A 20,394-nucleotide genomic window follows, 5' to 3' on the forward strand; every position below is an offset into this window, starting at 1 on the left:
GGCAACCCTTAAACATTTGCTGGCGCAAACCATTCTTACACTAAATACTGCAGAGCCTCATTCGCAATGGAAGTCGCGACGGAAGACAAGCTGGCATGAAGAGGATCTATTAGTTTTGTCAATTCATATGATATTACCTGTAGTGTTTTTATGCGCTAGAACCTTATAATTACGAGATACGTCGTAGGGGAGGGTGACGATTATTTTGACCGCCTGAACGTGCACATATGAGATATCATAGAACATGGGCCTCTAACTTTTTGACATGCGACTTCCTCGGTCGACATCAAACCTACCAGCTTCGGGTCAGCAGGTGAGCACCTTAGCTAAAGTAGCATCAAGATTTTGCAATGATAATTTCTTAGTCATGCACATATGAACTACTCTAGTGCAGTCTGGAGAGTGGAGAAAATCTGCCACACTTCTTAGCTGCCTCAGTACCGTTGGTCTTGCATTTGCGTGTCTTTTACCCTAACGTATCTATTCAGCCCTTATCCGATTGAACGCAGACGTGCCTGGATGTTGTCAAAGTGCCCATGGTGGCCGACGTCAGGGAGGTCCTGGAAAGGGGCAACATCACCTGGCCGAAGCGCAACGAACGTCCGGACTTTCTCGGGGCGCTGTTCTACATGGCGAGGCGGGTGTACATTCCGGTCGCCTTTCAAGTCACTATCGAGAAGTCTGACCATAGTGCGCCGTCGCCATCCGAGGCACGTACCCTATACTTCGGCCTGCCATCACGTTTTCTATACAACGCGAGAGCGTTAGCGAGGCTTCGACAGTCGGGCAAGCTACTGGACCACCTGCGCCTCACCTACGAGGCGATCGCTACCAGTTTGAGCAATACCAGCCCTAACGATATCAGCATTGTCAACGAGACCAGACTGAAAGAACTTGCCGGCCAATTCGATGATTTGGGCGACTTCTTTGAGCGCTACGAGAAAGCGTCGGGTCCAGTCGCAAGGAGCAACAACGCGTCCGCCTTTCTCCATTACACGCCGTCGGTGCCGAAGACCCGCTGGGATGACCTCATGAAGCGGTACCTTAACTTCTCGCTCCTCAGCGGCGAAAACACCCTGAAAGGTGGAGTAGTCGTCCAGTCCCCCAGTGTTTTCTCTGCCATCTTCGAGGTACACGCGAAGCATGGTGATCAGGTGACTCACGACATCGCAGGAACGCTCTGCGTGCAGGCACTCGTCGACTACATGAGCTCGGACCTGCTGACCAGCCTGCTTGGAGGAAGTCGGGAGCTCGCCACTGATTCCGCTTTCATGAGGTGCTTCTCGGACGTGTACAGGTTCTACGACGTCGCCATAAACGCATACTTCCATCAGCCACTGAGCCTCGAGGTTGCGGATATAGGCCGAGTAGTTACTCTTGTCAACCAAACCTTCTTCAGCCGTATTTCAGGTGGAAACGCAGCATCTTCCACTATCGCTCGGGGTGGGCTTTCCGTGAACTCTTCGGCCCCATCTCACAGGCAAAGCAACATCGACGTGGCCCTGGCAGGTTTTAGTGAACTGAACGCGAGCAAGTTCGCCCAGTTGTACGACCACTTCCCACAAGTGACGGCGAGCAGCATAAGGAACTGGATGGAGCTCGCGGCCTTTGCCGCTGCCGGTGGCAAGTCGCCAACGGGTACACCTCTTTGGGAGTTCTTGAGCGAAAACTTTGGACGGGCTACGGGAAAGTTTCGGGACTTCCGATTGAACCTGGCGCATATGGAAGATCCCTTCTACGTGACAAACGTCAGCACCGCCGTCCTGGTGGCTGGAGTCGGAGTGCGCATCGTGGGTGCGCTCTACTACGACCACGTAGCTGCCAGGGGAATGAACAACATAGCGAAGATCTACGCGGATAACCAGGTGTGCCTCTCTCCTGGGAGCGGTAGCGAATCGCCGGACCTGGAGATTCAGGGCGCCGTCGCGTCTGTTGACGTTGCCTGGGCTGCACTGAAATCTTCATCCGAATCCTCTGGCAGCCCTAAGAACTCCAGTGCCGCGCATAACGCGCTCTTCTTCTCTTTCTTCTGCTACTTGTTCTGCGGGGACCCGGACGGAGAGCGCATGTGCAACATGCCTCTGCAACATAGCGCCACTTTTTCGGGCGTGTTTCGATGCGGGAGCGGGTCTTTCATGAACCCGCAGAAAAAGTGTCTCATGGGCGAGTAGCGATGAGTGTTACCTGTCTGCCACTGTTTATGCATGAAGCTGAACCAAGGCAGCACTGCAAGGCTTGCGTCTGAGCACTTAAGTTCAGCATTTATGCCCTCAACAATCTTTTTAAAACTATTTTGGATATCTAGATTCGCGAGTGATTTGATGCGCAAGTGTGTAGGTGTAGTCTTGCGTGCCGTTTTGTAGGATTCACTTTGCTCTGGCGATCACTACGACAAATGACGACGACGGAAAAGAAAAAAAGTATTTGGTATGTAAGTTGGCATGCTGCAAGCGTCAGGGGTTGTTTCGATATGTCTTTCTTTTTAGGAGAGTCGTGAACCACTTATGTAAGTGGTCATCAAAGGACCTAACTATCGCAGCCTATTGCCTCGCGAATCGACCGCCCTTAAAGATATTCGTGTTCATCAAAAACGAAAAACTAAGTCACAAGGGCCTGACGTGCACTTTAGGTGCTTTTTCTATTCTCACGTCACAAAAAGCGCAATGGATGCTCCTCAGGGATGTCTGTTACAGTGGAAGGAAGTTACGTCAGTGCTCGGCATGTCCTTGAGAGCGCATGATCAAACGCGATCGCTCTCTACCTCCTGCGCGCGAACGCGGTTCACTGCGGAACACTAGCAGACTAGGCAGCGCGGCGCCCTTGGCAAGACGATCATACAACCCAAACGCCGCAGTTGTTGATTTATGGCGCCTATTGACCGACAGCACACTATCTACTCTTTCACGTCAAACGGTAGGCGCCGACAGTTTCGTATAACGCAGGCCATTGTACTTGAAGAGAGGAAAAGGTCAACTTCATGCTTTTCTGAACTTTTTCTGCCACGCATGACTGGAACATTCCACTGAAGATATTTATGGCAGTGTGCGCTGTCCACAGGTTGCGTCTTATCGCAAATTCTAAAAGATAGTTCGTGATCTTTTAAGTAGTGTGACTTGCAGTCGATATTATTAGCAAAAAGAAAGAGAGAGAGAAAGAAAAGACTTTATGCGTAGGATCCTGCGTGGGGTAGATGCCGGCCTCGCAGGGCGTGGTCTACCCTTATAATGTTCTAGTCTATGCAGTATTTCTAGAAACACTGGGCCAAGAACTCGAGCGTTGTGTATTAGCAAAAGCTTATCAACTTACTACGTCATCACTGGTGCTGTATCGTACGAGAAAGCGATGCGTGCGAACTTCTTGCATGCAACGGAAGTGTTCACGTGCAAAGAATTAATTGAATTTTGCCGCTTCGCTGTGGTGAGAGTGTTCTTTCGTGTGAGATGTAGTCCATACTTACGCAGTAAAATTTAGTGATCAGTATTTTTCGCTCTATTGTGCGTCTATCATTTAAGTTTCATGAGCATAGTAGATCGCGTGCGCCTTTCATTTTGTTAGCCTCAGAGTGGTGTTCGTGTCACTGCGCTATAAATGGTGGCGCAGCTTTACACTTGTACTTCCTTGGCAGGTGTTGCAGAGTCAGAAAAAGCTATACAACGATTGTGTAGTGCTAGCAAATAAATCGAGCTTGCCGTTTTCTCATCATGGAGTACTTCAGCTTACCCGATTCGCGATGGGTATACATTAATCGACGTCTTTTACGGTTTGCTGCTAAAGACAATGTTATCCGGTGGGTCGTATGCATCGCAGCTGCTTTATATTCACCAATCGATGGGCACAGACCACATTTCAAATATGTGGGGAGTGCAGTGAGTAAAAATTGTTCTACATTAGCTTATTTGATCTCGGAGCTCTTTAGAGGCCCAAGCTGTTCTCATGTCATCAATCATGGCATATCCCGTCACGTCAAGTCACTTGTCTGGGAATGTAATGTCGAAATAAATGTTCCATACTGCACCTCGCATTCCGCCTAATTGCAAGCATTAAGAACTGATATTGAAGAAATTTGCATTTGTTGTGTATCCAACGTGCCGCGAACTTTTGATGTTTATAGTACGTTATAGTAAAGTGAGGGGGCGAGAAAGAAATAACAGGGATCGGACAAAGAAAGAAATGAAGTAGAAGATAAAAGATACAACGTATTTATGCGTAGTAGTGCATAGCTATATGTAGCATTATTTAGCAAGGAGTGGAAAAGGGAATGGAGGGTAAGAAGTGATATAAGGGTGAGGAAAAGGGGTAAGACAGAGGATTGCACTGCATCAAAAATGAACTTTTTTTTTCTTTTCGCACTATTGACGTCGACTAGGATGTTTGTAGTTTTGGGACGTCAAAGGCCACATATCAATCTGTAGGATGGTGGTGATGATAATGATGATTCATCCACAATGGCCTTCGCCCACTCGCGGGGATTGGCCGAGAATTGGTGATATGAACTTTTCAGACTTTCGAGTGAGACTAATTGTAAGAAAACAAGAATAGAGCATACTTAAAACGAAAAAAGTGCAGTTAATACTTTTTGCCATTCTAACTAGACAGTAGAGTTTATATCTTGAATGAAAATGGTGGTGATTTCAAATAGATTTAAAATTTATGTTTTGAATTGGCTTAATAATGCTGTAATAACACCTATACCAATAGTACGTTATATTTTAGAGGCGCAATCGTTTTGTTCCATGAAGATAACTGTAAGTCACATCAAAAGCGTTGCTGTGGCTTTAGCCTAGAAATGAAGCACCAATGATAAGCATACCGTCAATGGTAAAGGTCAGCCCGAGGTATGACAATGGAATGACAACGAATGATATGACAAGGAGACGTTTCCTTAACGTCTTAGAATACCCCAACGTAAAAATTTTGTTTGTCTGTTGATCCTCCTGTCCAACGATCCAGTCATCTGGCGGAAGTTCAAGCCCTTGCTTAAGTAGAAGTTGGTTTATTTTTTGGCACAAAGTACAAAAACTTCAGATGTGGTTTGGAAGGTGAGAATAAAGCTACGTACATGTAGCTTGACTGGCCCCACCTCACACTTCCCAGCAGTGACACTTTAGCAGAGGCAAATTAAAGCATATTCAGAAAGGGTCTCTGAATTGCGGAACAAAGTTATTTAAAGTATAAATATATAGCAGACACTTTCGGAGAGATTAACAAAACATGCCCACAAAAAGTAAAAACAGCAACAATTTTCCAAATTACAAGTAATATAGTGGGTAAATGCGGAAGAATAACTAAAAAGCAAGACACCAGGTTATAATAGGTAATTATGCACGAAGCTAGTGTAATACATTGTTTGAAAGTACACGCAAGTTTTCTGTCGTTAGGTTACACTTATTTAACATCTGATGGACGCTAGACTGCAACTTATTCAAACCATAGTTTGTTCGCGGTCGTGGCACACGCCGAAGTTCTTTGTGCCTCAAGGCGCGTGAGGAAGTGTTTGGCTGCAAATTCGAAAGAGTTATCAAGTGATTTCTATTCTTACGTATATCAGATCTTATGGAAGATAGTAGCTTTAATTCACATAACCTGTCCAACCTTAAAATTTTAAGTTTCGCAAATAACTGAGATCTGTGTGTGCGCCATACGGCTGATCGGCAATCGCTCGCGCCGCATTTTTCTGCATTAAAGTAAGCTTATACAGAGCTTCTTTAGAACAATTTCCCCCAACGAAATGACAGTAGTGCAAGTGTGATTCGAATAAAGCAGTGATCGATAGAACGGCTTTGATACACTGGGAGAAAATGCATGCACTTCCTCTGCATGCCTAAAGCTTTCGAAAGTTTAGTACGTAGGAAATCAGTGTGGTGGTCCCAAAGCATAAATTCATTAAAAATCGCTCCTAGTGATTTAGCTTTAGAAGATAATTTAATCACAGCGTCATTGAAGTGTGAAACTTCTCCTAAGTTACATGACAATGATATTGGGCGGAATAAAACATCTTTTGTTTTCGAAGAGTTGATTATCGGAAAGTTTTTGACTGACCACTAATTTAATTTTTGTAGTATATGGTTCCCACGCTCTGCTGTGACCTTAGGACCTGGTCCGGCTTAATAGAAACTGGTGTCGTCTGCATACATGGTGTAATTAGCTGTGGGATCAATGTTTACAAGATAATTTACATAGATAACGAATGAGAGCGGCCCTAAAATATTGCCCTGGGGAATACCACATTTAATTTCACAGGCTGTTTACAATTTTCGGTGAATACACACTGACTGATACCTTTTGAATAAATAGCTCCCTAATAAATTGGCTGCAATACCCCTAAATCCATAATGATTAAAATTTTTTTAACATAGTGATATGTTTAATGCGATGAAACGTTTTCGAAACGTCGGTGAAAATGCCCAGGGTTAATAGTTTATTTTCAATGGGTTGCAGGATTAGTTCTTTTTGGTGCAATAAAGCCAGTTCTGCTCACTATCCGGGTATAAAACCGTACTTATATGAAGTAATAAGTGAATGATCATCGAGGAAAGTTAATAACCTGGAGTAAGTTGACTTTTCTATTGGTTTCGGGAACAGCCGCCAAATAGATATTGGTCTGTAATTACCTAGATTGTTTTTGTCCCTCCTTTTGAACAAGACTGTTACTTTTGCTATTTTGATTTTTTAGGAAAGACACCGTACATAAGATATTATTATAAATGGGGGTGATACAAGGAAAGATAATATTATGAATCAACATTACTAATTGCATTTTACGCCATCAATACCTTCACCTTTGTATTTTTAAAATGATGCGAATGTATTGAATACTTCATTGCTGTCTGTTGAAGCCAAAAGAATTGATAACTGGGACAAAGACTTCAAGAAGTCATGTTTATCAGTGTGGTGAGAACTCTGAAGAATAGATGTGAAAAACTCGTTGAAATGTTTTATAACGTTTTTTCGCTTAGAATTTTCTCTTCTATAGTTACTTCTTTCAAATCGGCAGTTGAATTTCGAGAAAAGAGAAGTGTAGAAAGTTGACGCCATAGATGTTTACTATCCTTAATGCCATCAAATGTATTAGACAAGTAGTCACGTTTAGCGTTTCGAAGTGCTTTGTTTAGAAGGTTTCTGTACCTTTGAATGCCTGTAACGCTTCAAAATTTCAATTTTTTCAGAAACGTGTTAAAGAATTTATTTTTTGTAGTTAATCGTTTTCAGCAAATGTCTTGTCATCCGTGGTTTACGTGCGCGTCTTGCTTCTACAATCTTTTTATAAGGGAAGTGTTTTTCATGCAGCGAGCTAAATATTTCCATAAAACTGTTTCACGATGTTTCCACAGAAAAAGAGGAGAATACGTCTTTCTTATTTGCATAGCTAATTTCATTTCCAAACCTGCATAAACTACCTGCGCTTATATCCTGAATAAAAGTTGATGTTTTCACTTTATGCTCCAGCCCATTGTGTCTGTCAGCGATTAGATAAATCAGCAAGTGGTCGCCCATATATACTGCAAGTGTATCTGCACGCAATCCATCTTGCGGCATATTAGTCAGGAAAACGTCTATAAGTGTAGCCGTGTTTGAAGATACGCGTGTAGGACCAGTGAGCATATTACTTATAAAATATGAATAAAGGAGCATGCATATTTCTGTTTGTTTGGAAGTTCTATGCAGCATAATAATAATAACCTCTCCGCCAAGCATTAACGTATATTCATGGGTTAATACAAAAGAAAAAGTTAATCTAGCATCAATAACAGGCTTTGAGCACAATAATCAGGAGATCTGCACACAGTGACAAGTATCATGTTTCCAGATTTCACACAAATCATTTCTATATCAAAGTCAGACCGCGAAAAGTCTTCTATAATTGCTAAGCTATTCTTTTCAATATAAGCAAACGCCTCCACCTCTTTTAGTTTCTCTATTGAAAAAATGCGGCCGCGTTCTCCCGCATGAAACACATCATCATGATTTACACATCATGTTTCTGTCAGCATAATAGCGGTGAATGCAGTAATTATTTCATTAGGAAAAACCCAAAACTGATCGTATTTGTTTCGCGCAGATAGTATATTCAAATAAAAAAAATGTTGGAGACAACCCTGAGAATTCAGTGAGCGAAAAATTATAATCAGGCAGGGAAAGAGGGCAAATGTTTCATGACTGTGGAATAAAAAAAACGGTAATACACGAGTTAGGAATTTCTATACTAGACCTGCAAAGTCATCCACCTGTTTGATCACACGAGCAGAACACCCGTCTGTTTCACCTTGCCATTTCTACACCAGGCATAGTTATATCCATTCTGTTTTGCCCACTGTTTCGTAGAACTCGCTCGCTGTATTCCGTGCCGGACGGTTGTGCCTGCGCGATCTCCGACGACAGCGCAGTTCTGGCTGACCGGTTCGCCCTCCGCCATCTCCTGACGCCGTGAAGCTCTCACCGAGTGGTACCCCGTCTTAGAACTCCTTTGAACGTGCCCCCATATTTCTCTATCTTCTCGTTACTTCTCACTCTATCCTTTTAACCTCTCCTTATCACCTTCCCTCGTGAGCCACCGTTGAGATATCGCACTATGATGCATACAGTTACGGGACTCACGTTTATCCTGTTTTCTCTCAATTGAGAATCAATTCCACGCTGTTTCATTTAAAAAAGAAGTTTTCTGGTTGACTTATATGTAGAGTTTAACGTCCCAAAACGAACATATGATTGTGAGAGACGCCGTAGTAGAGGGCTCCGGAAATTTCGACCACCTGGGGTTCTTTAACGTGCACCCAAATCTGAGCACACGGGCAACATTTCCGCCTCCATCGGAAATGCAGCCGCTGCAGCCGGGATTCGATCCCGCGACCTACGGGTCAGCAGTCGAGTACCTTAGCCACTAGACCACCGCGGCGGGGCGCAGTTTTCTGGTATCACTCGGCAAGTTCTCAGTAATGAACAGGGAAGACTTCTTTTTAGCGAGCATTTTTCTCTTTTAAAGCCGGTTATCACGCTCTGACTGACCCAGGAAACAGCATCCTTCCCCCTTTTTTTTGGGAAACCTGTGCACTGCTCTAACACCACTATTAAAGGGTCAGTTCCGGTACGCTAGACCTATTTTGATCTGGTGGCTTCGTTCATACTTGTGAACATTGTCAATCAAAAAGCACATATTTGAGGCGCAACATCAATAGGTAAGCGTTAGGCGGTGTGTTTTTATATGTAGAAAACGCATAGATACGCAATTTTAAAGACCGAAGTGATTGTTACGCTGTGCTGACAATGCGACGTTATGAACAAAAAAGCGATTGTTTCTAACACTTCGCTAAAAATCCAGGGGCTGTAACGCTCCCTAACTCAACCTAGAGTAACTCTATATGGTCGCTACGGGACTACAATAGTGCAACTGTTTTCCAACGCCACCGGTGCTGCCATAAACCATGCGTTGCCGAGAAGCTCACGCTTGGCCAATTTTGTGGGTGCCGACGCTGCCGTGGCATTGTCGTGAATCATCGCGTGTAAAGTTCAAAGCGAATACAGCTGGTCTGCGCGCCTTTTCTGAACGCAGTTCATGGATGCGTGCGAGTGACTGTAACTCAGCTCTATGGGTGCAGCAGGTCTGCAGTTCTAACATCACAGCCATCGGAATGTTACAATGACTGGGTAAACTGCTAAAAGACGTTTTACCAGCTGCTGAGTGCTTCTTCGTTTGTATAGTGTACATGCTAAAAGTGAACTGCACTGTTTTTTGTTGCGCATTTATATATGTTCAAACGGAGCTTGATTACCCATCTTCACGAAAAGAAATTTTATTGATTCGCCGCGGACGTTGTTAAAAAAGCGTGGTTGTTGAATTCGCTGAATTTTACAGCGAAAGCTCTTATGAGATCACAAGGGCCGATTCCGGCGCCACAGATGTTCGCCGCCACCGGCGTCCGTGACGACTCTCGCGCGAAATTCAAAATAAAAGAAACACCTACGCAAAAAACAAGAAACATACGTGTCGCATTTGGGAATCTATAGCCCGAGTCTTTTGCGTGGCAGTCCAGTGATCTACCGCAAAGCTACGCCAAAACTATGGAGCAGAACTCCCCACTGACTTTATGTAGGCTGCATATCGGGTAAGACATTGCGCCTAAATGTGTAATAAACCATTTCGCAACAGTAAAGGAACAACTGTGCGTCACACAACGTGAATTGTGCAAAGATTGTGCCGTTATGCTCTCACGCACTTCAATAGCCTTTATATGAGGCATAACATTTCACCGAGTTATATTCACCGAGTCTAAACGGGTGATTTCATTTACCGTCAAGGTCAATGAATGTCGCATCTCACCAGCGTAACGTGAATACTGAATGTTTCCGCTCGTTACCCGATCAAAAATTCCGAAATTTCGTGAAACGTGAGTGTCGCAAGAGAAAAGAAGTTGATAATCGTCACTCTGCACTTTTCACCCCACGCAGACCAAGAACGTCGCTTTTTTTTTCACCACGCTGTGTAGTCAACTCTAACGTTGCACTTTGTTGGCAAGCGGGCAGAAAAGCAACCTCAAGCATTGCAAACAGCGCGTGAAGGACGCAAGCCAAATATGTCAATATGAAACACGGCAAAAAAAAAAAAACACGGCAGGGGTGTCGCTTGCAAAACAGAGGGCGACTTCGCCGCAGCTGTGTTTGCTAGCCAGCCAAGATGGTGGACCTGTGTGCTATTGTGGGTTGGTAGGGACCATATACAGTTAATCTAACCAAAGTGATCCGGGGCTGCCACCTGTCAGTTGCTCTGCATTCTAAAAAAGATTTCATTTCTTCACATAAGTGCCAGATGGCGCCATATCTCATGCAGTGCCTCCAGACAGAAGACTGTCGCATTCATATGTCCTTTGTAGCGAAGCGCGAATATACACGACCAATATTTCCCTCCATGTTGTTTACCATCTCGTAGCCGAAGCACAGTTTGTCAACCGAACTGTGTGGCTAGTCATATGTTTCGTACAGGATGCACTCACCACCATTGTTTCGTCAGTTTCCGGAGCCATCGCTATGATCGACACGAGAAACTCCAGGCCCCTAAAGCAAAAAGCCATTTGACCATCAGACGCTCGGCGAATTTCGTGCTGCGCAGTTGTCGCGTCCACGATGCCATCTCTTCGACGACCTCTAACCGTCTCTCAATCTTTACTTCTCTGTCTATCTTTTTTAATCCCTCCTTGTTCCTTGCCTTGTGAGCTACTACAGAGGTGTCGCACTCTGATGCAGAGAGCTGCGGACTTCCTATTTGAATCTCCACCCCCCCCCCTCCCGCACCTGGCGCTAATACTCACGTGTTTACGTGTTTTCTGGGTTCATTCTTAACGTAGCTTATGGTGCGAAAAAAAAAAACACGAGAGAAGGACAAGCACATCTTTGTCCTTGCGCTTGTCCTTCTCTCGTGCTTTTTTTTCGTGCCATAAGCTACGTAGCAGATGCGCGCGCTTATCTTGTACACTAAACGCGCACTCCTTGCCTTTTGCCCTCGCACACCGAGGAAGGGAATTCGGAGCGGTAAACAGACGAGCTGACGAACGCGTTCTCTGTTGGCTCGTGCACGACGCCACAGCTGAACTTTGCATTTGTCACGGCGCATCCGTAATAACAACACAAGGCTATAGGGACACACACAGCGAAACTCGCTCAACCATAGGCCAGTGAAGGTTTCGCTTTAAAAAACAATCCCGACACTAATACCAAAGCAGACTACATGCTTCCGGTGCTGCACGAGTGCGCACAGCTGCCTATGAATATTTAGAGGTGCTACGTACATCTGTAACGTACATCTGTTGCAAATCACCCCGCATTCTTGACTTCAAGCCATGGAAAGAAAAAAAGTATTGCTGTTAAGGCGTGTTTCATACGTAATCGTGAAGAAGTGCCACGCAGTAAAGTTGTACGTGGAACTCAATGCGTGGATACAATTATTATATTGAAAGTTTCATAACAAATTATCCGAAACTGGTTCATGTATTTCAGAGTTCGATATAACCAAATTCAACTGTATATCGGAGGGTATGAAAGGAAAGTGAAGATAATATGAGTGATCTGAGGGTGATGAGAACGCCGCCAGCTCTAGTCTTTCCTTAGTGCACAGCTCCTCTAATGATAATAAGGCCGTAATGGGGGGCTAGTTATAACGGCTTCATGGTTGTGATCCTCCAGTGACGTGCCACGCGTCGCTGCTCGAATCGCGCGTATTTTCTCTCAGCTACGTTGCACCAGGTAGGACTTGAAATTCGTGAACAGCCATCATTGCTTTACATAACACTTCTATTTGTGGCTATCGCAATATTGGTTAGTCCTTTTGGCGACACTGTGACATCTTCACACGCCCGACGTGTATCTCCTGGTGTTAAACGTGAGCTTGTTGGTGTGCTATCTCTGAATAATAATGTAGAGAGCATAAAAGAGGACTGGGCGTCGTCACCAAGGGATTGAAACAAGTTTTGGTCATTGCGTCACTATTGTCAACGCGACGCCTTTGAATGACGTGGTGTCCTATTTTAGTCTTTTTTTTTGTTCTCATGTATGTATGCACATCTTGAATCGACTTTCAATGCACTTAAGTTCTTGTAGCTTGTACCCTTTGTATCTGTCCGGAGTAATATTTCGCGTCACTTGCAATAATAGAACGGAGACATTTACTTCATTATAGTTGCAAAAAATGAGCGTCTCTTCAGCAGCCTGATGCGAAGTGGTAATGTCACTTGACGTGCATAGATGAAGGACAAGCCAAGCTTCTGAAGTACTCGACAATTAAAAGTAAGTTAACAAGCCGTATGTGTATTTATACTTTTACGACCAAACGTTGCATGTTTCTGTGCGCCTACCTGTGCTGCGACAACACTTTTGCGCTCAGGCTTCCGGTGTGGGAAGGTCGAGAACGAGTGCAGACTGTTGAAGGTTCACAGCTGGTCGCAATCACTGAGCCAGGATACATATACGCATGAGCTCCGTCTCGAGAGTCGTGTACCAGGACGCAGACGTGGCAGGCTCCGCGCTTTGACGAACTTTCGACATTAGCTTCATATTCGAAATCATCGTCTGACTTTCATAAGGTGAGAATAATTATCGCTGTTCAACCTCGGTTGGGTGGGGGGAGAGATGATGCGGTACGTTAGAGTGACTGAGTTGAGAAGTCTGCTCGGCCGCATTTATTAGCAGTGTTCTTGAGACTCGAGCTATGCAACGCAGTGCAGGCGACGGTTTTCAAGCAATATGCTTGGAATTTCAAGACGACCCAAGTTACAGATCTTCTTGTTCTGTATCCAGAACTGCACTACAGAACTCCTTGTTCTGCATCCATCTCTGTTCATATTTTTCAGATGCAAATACGTGTCTGAGAAAAAAAAATGTCTCCACCTCCCGGAAGGGAATCGGGAGGCTGACTGACTGACTGAATAACTTTATTTGGTCCTAGGAAGGCGATGACTTCTTAAGGGGCCCCGTCTGCGGGCCGCGCGCATGACGGGACCGGGAGGTTAAACTCTGCAACCTTGTCATGAGCTCTCAGGACGGCCCGAAGTTGGTCTTCCTCGTGGGGACTTGTGAGGAGAGCACCACAGTCTTTTTCTGTGACTGGAGACCCGTCCCCCGTGCGCAACTCGGGGCATTGCCACAGCATGTGCTGTAAGTTGCATTGCCGCATCGGAGACACCCCGGCCTTAGTTCGCTAATGAATCTCGCATAAACTGCCAGTGAGGGATGTGCTCCTGTTTGTAGGAGACGGGAGGATAGCGCTTGCGATCGTTTGAGTCCAGGGTGTGGTAACAGAAACTCTCGCCGTTCGAGACGATAGTTCTGACAGATTTTGTTATAGGTCTGCAGTTGGTTCCGGAGCCATTTTTCGCCCTTAGGATGTGGGCCACCTTTTCTCCTGACGCGGCGAGTAAAGTTCTCGCGTTTGGGAGTGGGCAAGCTCGTTGGCGTTTGGGACGAGGGGGTGGGCGTCGAAGCTCATATGGCCCGGGAGGCAAATTAAATGCTTGGTGTCAGTCCATGCGGCACACGAGAGCACACTGGCTGCTTCTTTACAGACTGAGCCCACATGGAAGGCCTGGGTCGCGGTTCAGGAATCACTGTAAATATAACAGCATATCCACGGAGAGATGATGAGTGGACGAAGCATCTGACCGTCCGTCCGTGCTTCCAACTATCCGTTGGTCCGTCCGTCCATGCGTTCATCCATGCGTCCAGCTAAGCATAATCAGGCAAGTGCACTCCTCCACGTATAGCGACGATCCACGAGAATTCGAGATGACCTCTGTGACACCTAAGCAGCCCGCGCAGCAGCCTATCGAAGAACAGTCGCACCTCCAGCGCCATCTAGTTTTCATTTACCCAACCGCCATATTGCGTTTATCTATATGGGACAGCAGGACCACTTATAACGGCACCCGATTGCAGATTGCGTGCATCTCTATCGGATAGCGTCATCTACTGAATTATAAGGGTGACGTTATTGGGATGGTACGCCGAATTGAGTAACGCCGATCGACGACCGACCAGGTGATGTCATAAGGAGCTCAGCTACTAAAAATCATCGGGTTTCCGGTTGGCACAAATAATTGAACTGGGTACCCAGTGCAGTCAACCACGGTGGACCAGTGGCTACGGTGCTCTGATGCTGACCTGGAGGTCGTGGGTGCGATGCCGGCTGCGACAGTCGCATTTTGGTTGAGCTGAAATGGTTGAGGCTCGTGTGCTATGTGTTGTCAAGTCACGTTAAGGAGCACTAGATGCACAAAACATCCGGAGCCCTCCACTACCGGAGTCATATCGTGATTTTCTGACGTAAAACCCCAGATTTAATATTATGGGTACCTACCACACTAGAAGCGGGTATTTAATTGTTACCCCATCGCTGTGGTGGAGGAAGAGCTGGAAGGCGAAGTAGCTGTGTTGTCCGCGATGCATAGGTGGGCGAACTCGCCCACGAGTAGACTCATAGCTTCTTTCAGACACAAATCGAGCAGTGAGTTCGAGTAAGTCCGGGTAAGCAATATTTTGATGCTCTTGAGCTCGAGCGAGTCGGGTTCAAGAAAATTTTCGCAAGTGTGAGACGAGTAAGTCCGGCTCTAAAATTTTGGTGAGTTCAAAGTGCAAGATATTTTCTTGACTTGGCTTGAGTGAGTTTCTTTTTTTTGCCGAGCTATGCAGTGATGTTCGCAAAATGAAACCATTCGAATGAAAGAGCATGGGCAAACGCAGTTTTTTATTCACCAATACACACGAATAGCATAAATCCCGTTCCTAATTCGGAAATCGGAGGCTTATGACGCGAGGGTGGAAGCGCTCACCCCTTTTTGGAAAAGCTTAAGGAGCAGAAGACAAACCCATTGATGCCCTACCGCGTTTCCTTGTCTAACCTGTGTACTGTCGGCACAGTACAACACTTTAATTTTCTGTTTTTTAATCTGTTCGTGCTATACCATATTCGTATTCTGGTGCGAACATGCAATACAATTCTTCAAGCGAAAGAAAAAACACCAATTTCATTTAGGGCCACAGCGTCTGCTCAGTGCGTCAATCCTCCATCAAGCTGGGTGAATGCGTTGTGTTGATTAGGGCAGTCAAAGGGTTTGTTTGTCCGTCTTGTGAAGCCTGATTTGGCTGGCGAGTCATGCAGCTTCTTGTACGTTTCTGGTTTTGCATGAAATTCTATGGCTGCTGCAGTGCTTTCGCTCAACAACTGTGAATTGTACAGAATGTTTTTTAGGCTACCATGCACAGGCTTTTCAGGGAACATGCTTTGTAATAGAACACAGACAGTAGAGATGCTTTTTTGCCTGGAGAGCAATCCGCACACTCAACTTGTGAAATACCTTTGGGCAAATGTATGCTTTTGTCGTCAGCTTGTGCACTGTGCGAAGCCCAGGCCGGTGTTCTTCACACCCGAGCCGGGCAGAAGAGTCGCTGTGAAAAGCTTCTTGGTTTTGTGGTAGTTGTTAAAAACAAAACAAACCATTCACAAGATAAAACAATTGATAACAAGCAGTAGGAGCATTTACACGAGCACCTTAAGACTTACCAGAAACTTCTCAACCTTCAGCAGGTTGTTCCGAATGTACTTGAATGTATGAGGGGAGTCTATAACCACGTAAACGGGTTGTGATGGCTCACTTGGGTGTGGGAACCTGTTCTTGGTGTTGTTCATGTCACCGCTGATACCTGAAGAGATGTTATGCCAAGTTATCTAATGAATTACTGTGACTTATTACGTCAATCAAATCTGCAGCTATAATGATGCAATATTTATCCAGAGACATCTGACGTGATTGACTTGTCGTAGAATTGTAACAAGTTGGCATCCCCCACAAGACTGAAACTTGTGAGGTTCACTATGCATTGAAGTAGTAATTTTGCGACTATCGATCCCGGAGAAGCACCACAAAATCAGACACTGGCCACAGTCTACGACCAGCCACCAAGGAAATGCCGGAATAAGAACACCAGCACGCGGTCACCATCGTTTCCAGGGTCTGCTGCTATCGTGTGTTCAGAAAAACCCACTTTCCTCAAAAGGGACATTTCAGACGACTCTCTGATGTAAACACTTGTCCGCACTCTCATTTATTCTAATTTGTCTGCACCTGCAAAATTGTTTTGTTTAAAAATAGTGCTTATTCAAGAACTGAAGTTCTGTAAGTTAATGCCGCATGGTGTCTGACCTTGGCGTTCCTTTTCGGCAACTCCTTTAGGTTCTCTTTCAAGGCAGCAAATAGACCTGCATCAAAACCTAAGCTGACTTCCCAGGTAGCTATATAGCGTGCGAAGGTTGGGAAGGGGAAGGAAGACATTTTCATGCAGGAAAGTATAGACAGCTGTCCACTTCGCCTTAAGAAGTAAGCAATTGTATATCCACCCCTTTTTGCCCCTTCATGAGGATGCAGCAGAGCAAGCCTTTGTATTTATAAACAAGCCAAAAATTGTACAAATGCCACAGAAGTCATGCAAATGACTTGCCGGACTTCCTCTCTTAAAAAAATGTGGATTCTGGGGAGCATGCTTCAACATTCACTAATGCACACACAATGCCCTAGAAGCATAGCCATAAAATAAACAACAAAAAAGTGTTTCCTTCTGCTGGCATAAAAAGCGTACTACCAGTCATTCCTCGTACGCTAGCGTGCACAGTGCATATGAAATACGTTACGAAATACGCGTGCTGTAGTGAGCTGCACGCATCTGCTGCTGGATAAGGTACATGCTGTACAGGCTATTATCACCAAAGGCATTACTTCTGACATTACCTTTGACATTACACTCAAAGCATCACATGCAAACACAGCAGCAACAACAACAACAAAAACAACAAAAACAACAACAACAGAGCCCAGTGCCTAATTAGATGCAATACACTTAACTATATTTACATTAATCTATGCCTGACGACAGTCAAGTGGCACTTAACTGCATCCTTTGTTTTTAATAAACACACAGACTCCTCAGACGGAAAGATGCAAACTTGTAAGAAAAAAATGTGGCATAATTCTTCAAATATGTCTTTTTATCAATCAGAATTACAAGCTTACTGGGTAAATCATTCGATATTTTTGTTGAGTATGCTATGATCACGTCCGAATCTTTAAATCTACTTGAAAGACACACCAAAGAAGCAGAGACCGATGTAAGTAATAAAACATTTGCACACGTTTCAGTAGCTTACCTCAAGGCGTTTGGAGATTCCGCGTTCGCTTTCATCAGCCACTGATCCATTATCAACTTTTCGTGAGCGGAAAGCTTCTTGATGGCCTCATTCTCTCGTTTCAGACTGTTCGCCGACACAATCACCTTAGCAAGCTCCACTTGACACCGACAAAGTTGCTGCGTTGCACTCCACAGCTGGACTTTCACAGCCTGCAATTCCGAAAATGCAGTGCAGACGACTTCATCTTTTTGCAGGCTGTGCCCGTGCACAGTTCGATGCCCGCTTTCGCATCTCAGGAGTCAATACACAGTGCCATTTGTTTGCCCAAAGCATTTGGGAGCAGCAAACAAATGGATAAAACTAAAAGTGAGGTTATGCAAAGATATTTAGCTTACCTCCATCACCAGCTGCGCCTTTATCGGACGTTGACGTGCTCGAAAACGGCAGGAAGTCTTCTCTTGGAGAGTCTTGGTGAGGACAGTCGACATTATTTAGCCGCTGGTTTTATTGGCCATTGCCGCTGACCGGGATCGCGGCTTCGGCTTGCTCATGTACGCAGACAATTCTTCGAACAGGAGAGGAACGGCGCTGGTCCGCAACATTGCCTCCCTGCGTTGCGGCAACACACTTTCACCATTCACAATGAAGTCGTCTGCTCGAATAACATTCGTGGCGTGAAAATGTTTCTCGCACACTTTCACGTGTACCGATTCATTGTGCAGGCTTCCTGTCGGGGTATCGCACGTTTCCATTTTTCTCTATCGTCGCTGTTCTTCGGTAAACAGAAAACACCTTTTCGCTCGCACTTCTGTAGCCGGAGTGGCAACCCGGTAGGCAGCAAGTCGTGGGCATCGTCGCTAACGGGCACAATCCGTGTCCTCGCGCGCAATTCGCACAGCCGTGAGTCTCACAAGCTTAGGGAAGCGACGAGAACTGAACACCGATGCCACCGGATACTTCCGACCTCCAGCACTCTCTACGCAGAGAAGGAATCTTCACCCCCGACGTGCTCCTAGCGCCGCCATGCGGGTAGCAAGGGTGACATAGCAAGCTCTCCCCATGGCGTTACGGAGGTGTTTCGTGACCAAGAAAGCATTGTCGGACTCAGGCTAAAGTAAAGCAGTACTGCAATCATGACGTAGCAATCGCAGAGGTGCCGTTTTCAACGCAGAAGTCGACGGGAAATGTGCGTAAGCGTAGTCGTCGACATTACAAGAGCAACGTGGAAGTGCGATGATAAAGTTTCAAGGTAGAATTTCAGGTAGTAAGGCCGTGTGCCTCCCCATTGTCTGTACATCAGGTCCCCATGTGTTATGGCACCAGGCGATTTTATAGCACCAATGTCACTGATTCGCTTATGTAGCAGAATCAGGCGCTCGAAGCATAGAACCATTGCAGACGTGCTTGACGTGAACTTTGTGCTTTTCCAAAGCTTCGGTTTAAATTTCAGTGGTACACTCTAGCCTATATCTGTGCACTACCGCGAAAACGCCAGTTAGTATAGCCAGTGCGCCCATGTTGACAAGAGGTCTGTAGTTGAAGCATGTAGGATTGCTGTTGAGACCGTTGAAACAACTCAGCCTCCCGAAGTCCCTAATGAAGACACTATTAAGACCCCAGTGGACCACACCCACGAAGAGGATGTTGCCAACCATACTAATTGTCAGTCAGCTGGAATTCTGAGGTAGCAAATCAAGGGCCAGACGTAGGTGTTTACAATAACTCTCTACAGCTTATGTCCTTTTAAAAGGCTCTTATTACATTGCCAATTTCCATCTATGAGCAGCTGCCTGACACTCTAGATGATTTTTGTCTTATGAATAGGTCACAAGACAAAATTTCAGCCCTTGAATACTGTGAGCACCCCCTGCGTTCTCGCGCAGAAGGATTGTAGCCAGTCTGAAAAAAAAAACAACATCATTGTGCACGGAAAATCAAGCAGGAGGGCACATCTTTGTGGACACCAGCTGTTCTTCTAAAGCATCAACGGCACACGCCTGCAACCCCATAATAACTAACACAGTGGCAGAGAGGCGACAGGCACTCATCTAAAAAAATTGTTGCAGGTGATGACATCAAGCACAGCTGCATATATCACGAAAGTTCAGTCGCGGCTGCATTGGCATCCACTTACCATAGTTGAGAGTATACCTATGTTGTTGAAAAAATTGGCATATTCCACGTACAGTGGGAATCGATGATATGCGAAGCACGAATGAGAAATGTTGATATGCCACTTTAAAATCAGCACAACGTTCGAGGTGGAGGCAAATGATGCCGTACATGACTTCAGTGTCATGATCATCATGTTCGATGTGTCGTTTACTTTTGTCATCTATTCACGTCCCGTGATACCATATTTAGTACATGCGGAGCTAGGGTAATGGCCGCGAGCACTCTATGAGCGTGGTTTGTTGTCGTGTTCTTACATAAAAGGCGTGTCAGGACTATTATGTTTGCACCAGTCATATATTTCGTCATCCATTGACGTCACGGAACACCGAATTTGGTATGTGTGGAGCAAAACGGCAGCGAGCTCATCATGAAGGGCCCAATATACTCGAATGTATACCGCTAAAGCGCGCGCACGCTGGCTACAGCGACACAACGTTAGCGAAACGTGAGCACTCTATTGTCTGACGCCAGGCGCGACCGGCGCGACCAACGTCCGTCAGCGCGGCCCGACGGAAACTTGCCCGAAATACGACATGCTGCATTTCACGTCGATGCGTGAT

The 20,394-nt window shown here is 45.4% G+C and overlaps 1 protein-coding gene across 2 annotated transcripts in view; it reads left to right on the forward strand.

Annotated features, from left to right (window-relative positions):
- LOC119165563 (regucalcin) overlaps nt 1–20,394 on the forward strand; it is a 99,808-nt gene that overhangs the window by 20,922 nt on the left and 58,492 nt on the right. Inside the window, exon 1 of one of the 2 annotated variants that reach the window (XM_075873998.1) lies at nt 12,943–13,067. The exons of the other annotated variant lie outside the window; for it this stretch is intronic. The gene's annotated coding sequence lies outside the window, so the exon portion shown is untranslated. Of the gene's footprint in view, nt 1–12,942; nt 13,068–20,394 lie in introns of those variants that run through there. 2 annotated transcript variants of the gene reach the window in all.

This window comes from Rhipicephalus microplus, chromosome 9 (assembly GCF_043290135.1).
Source record: "Rhipicephalus microplus isolate Deutch F79 chromosome 9, USDA_Rmic, whole genome shotgun sequence".
NCBI classification, from domain to species: Eukaryota; Metazoa; Arthropoda; class Arachnida; order Ixodida; family Ixodidae; genus Rhipicephalus; species Rhipicephalus microplus.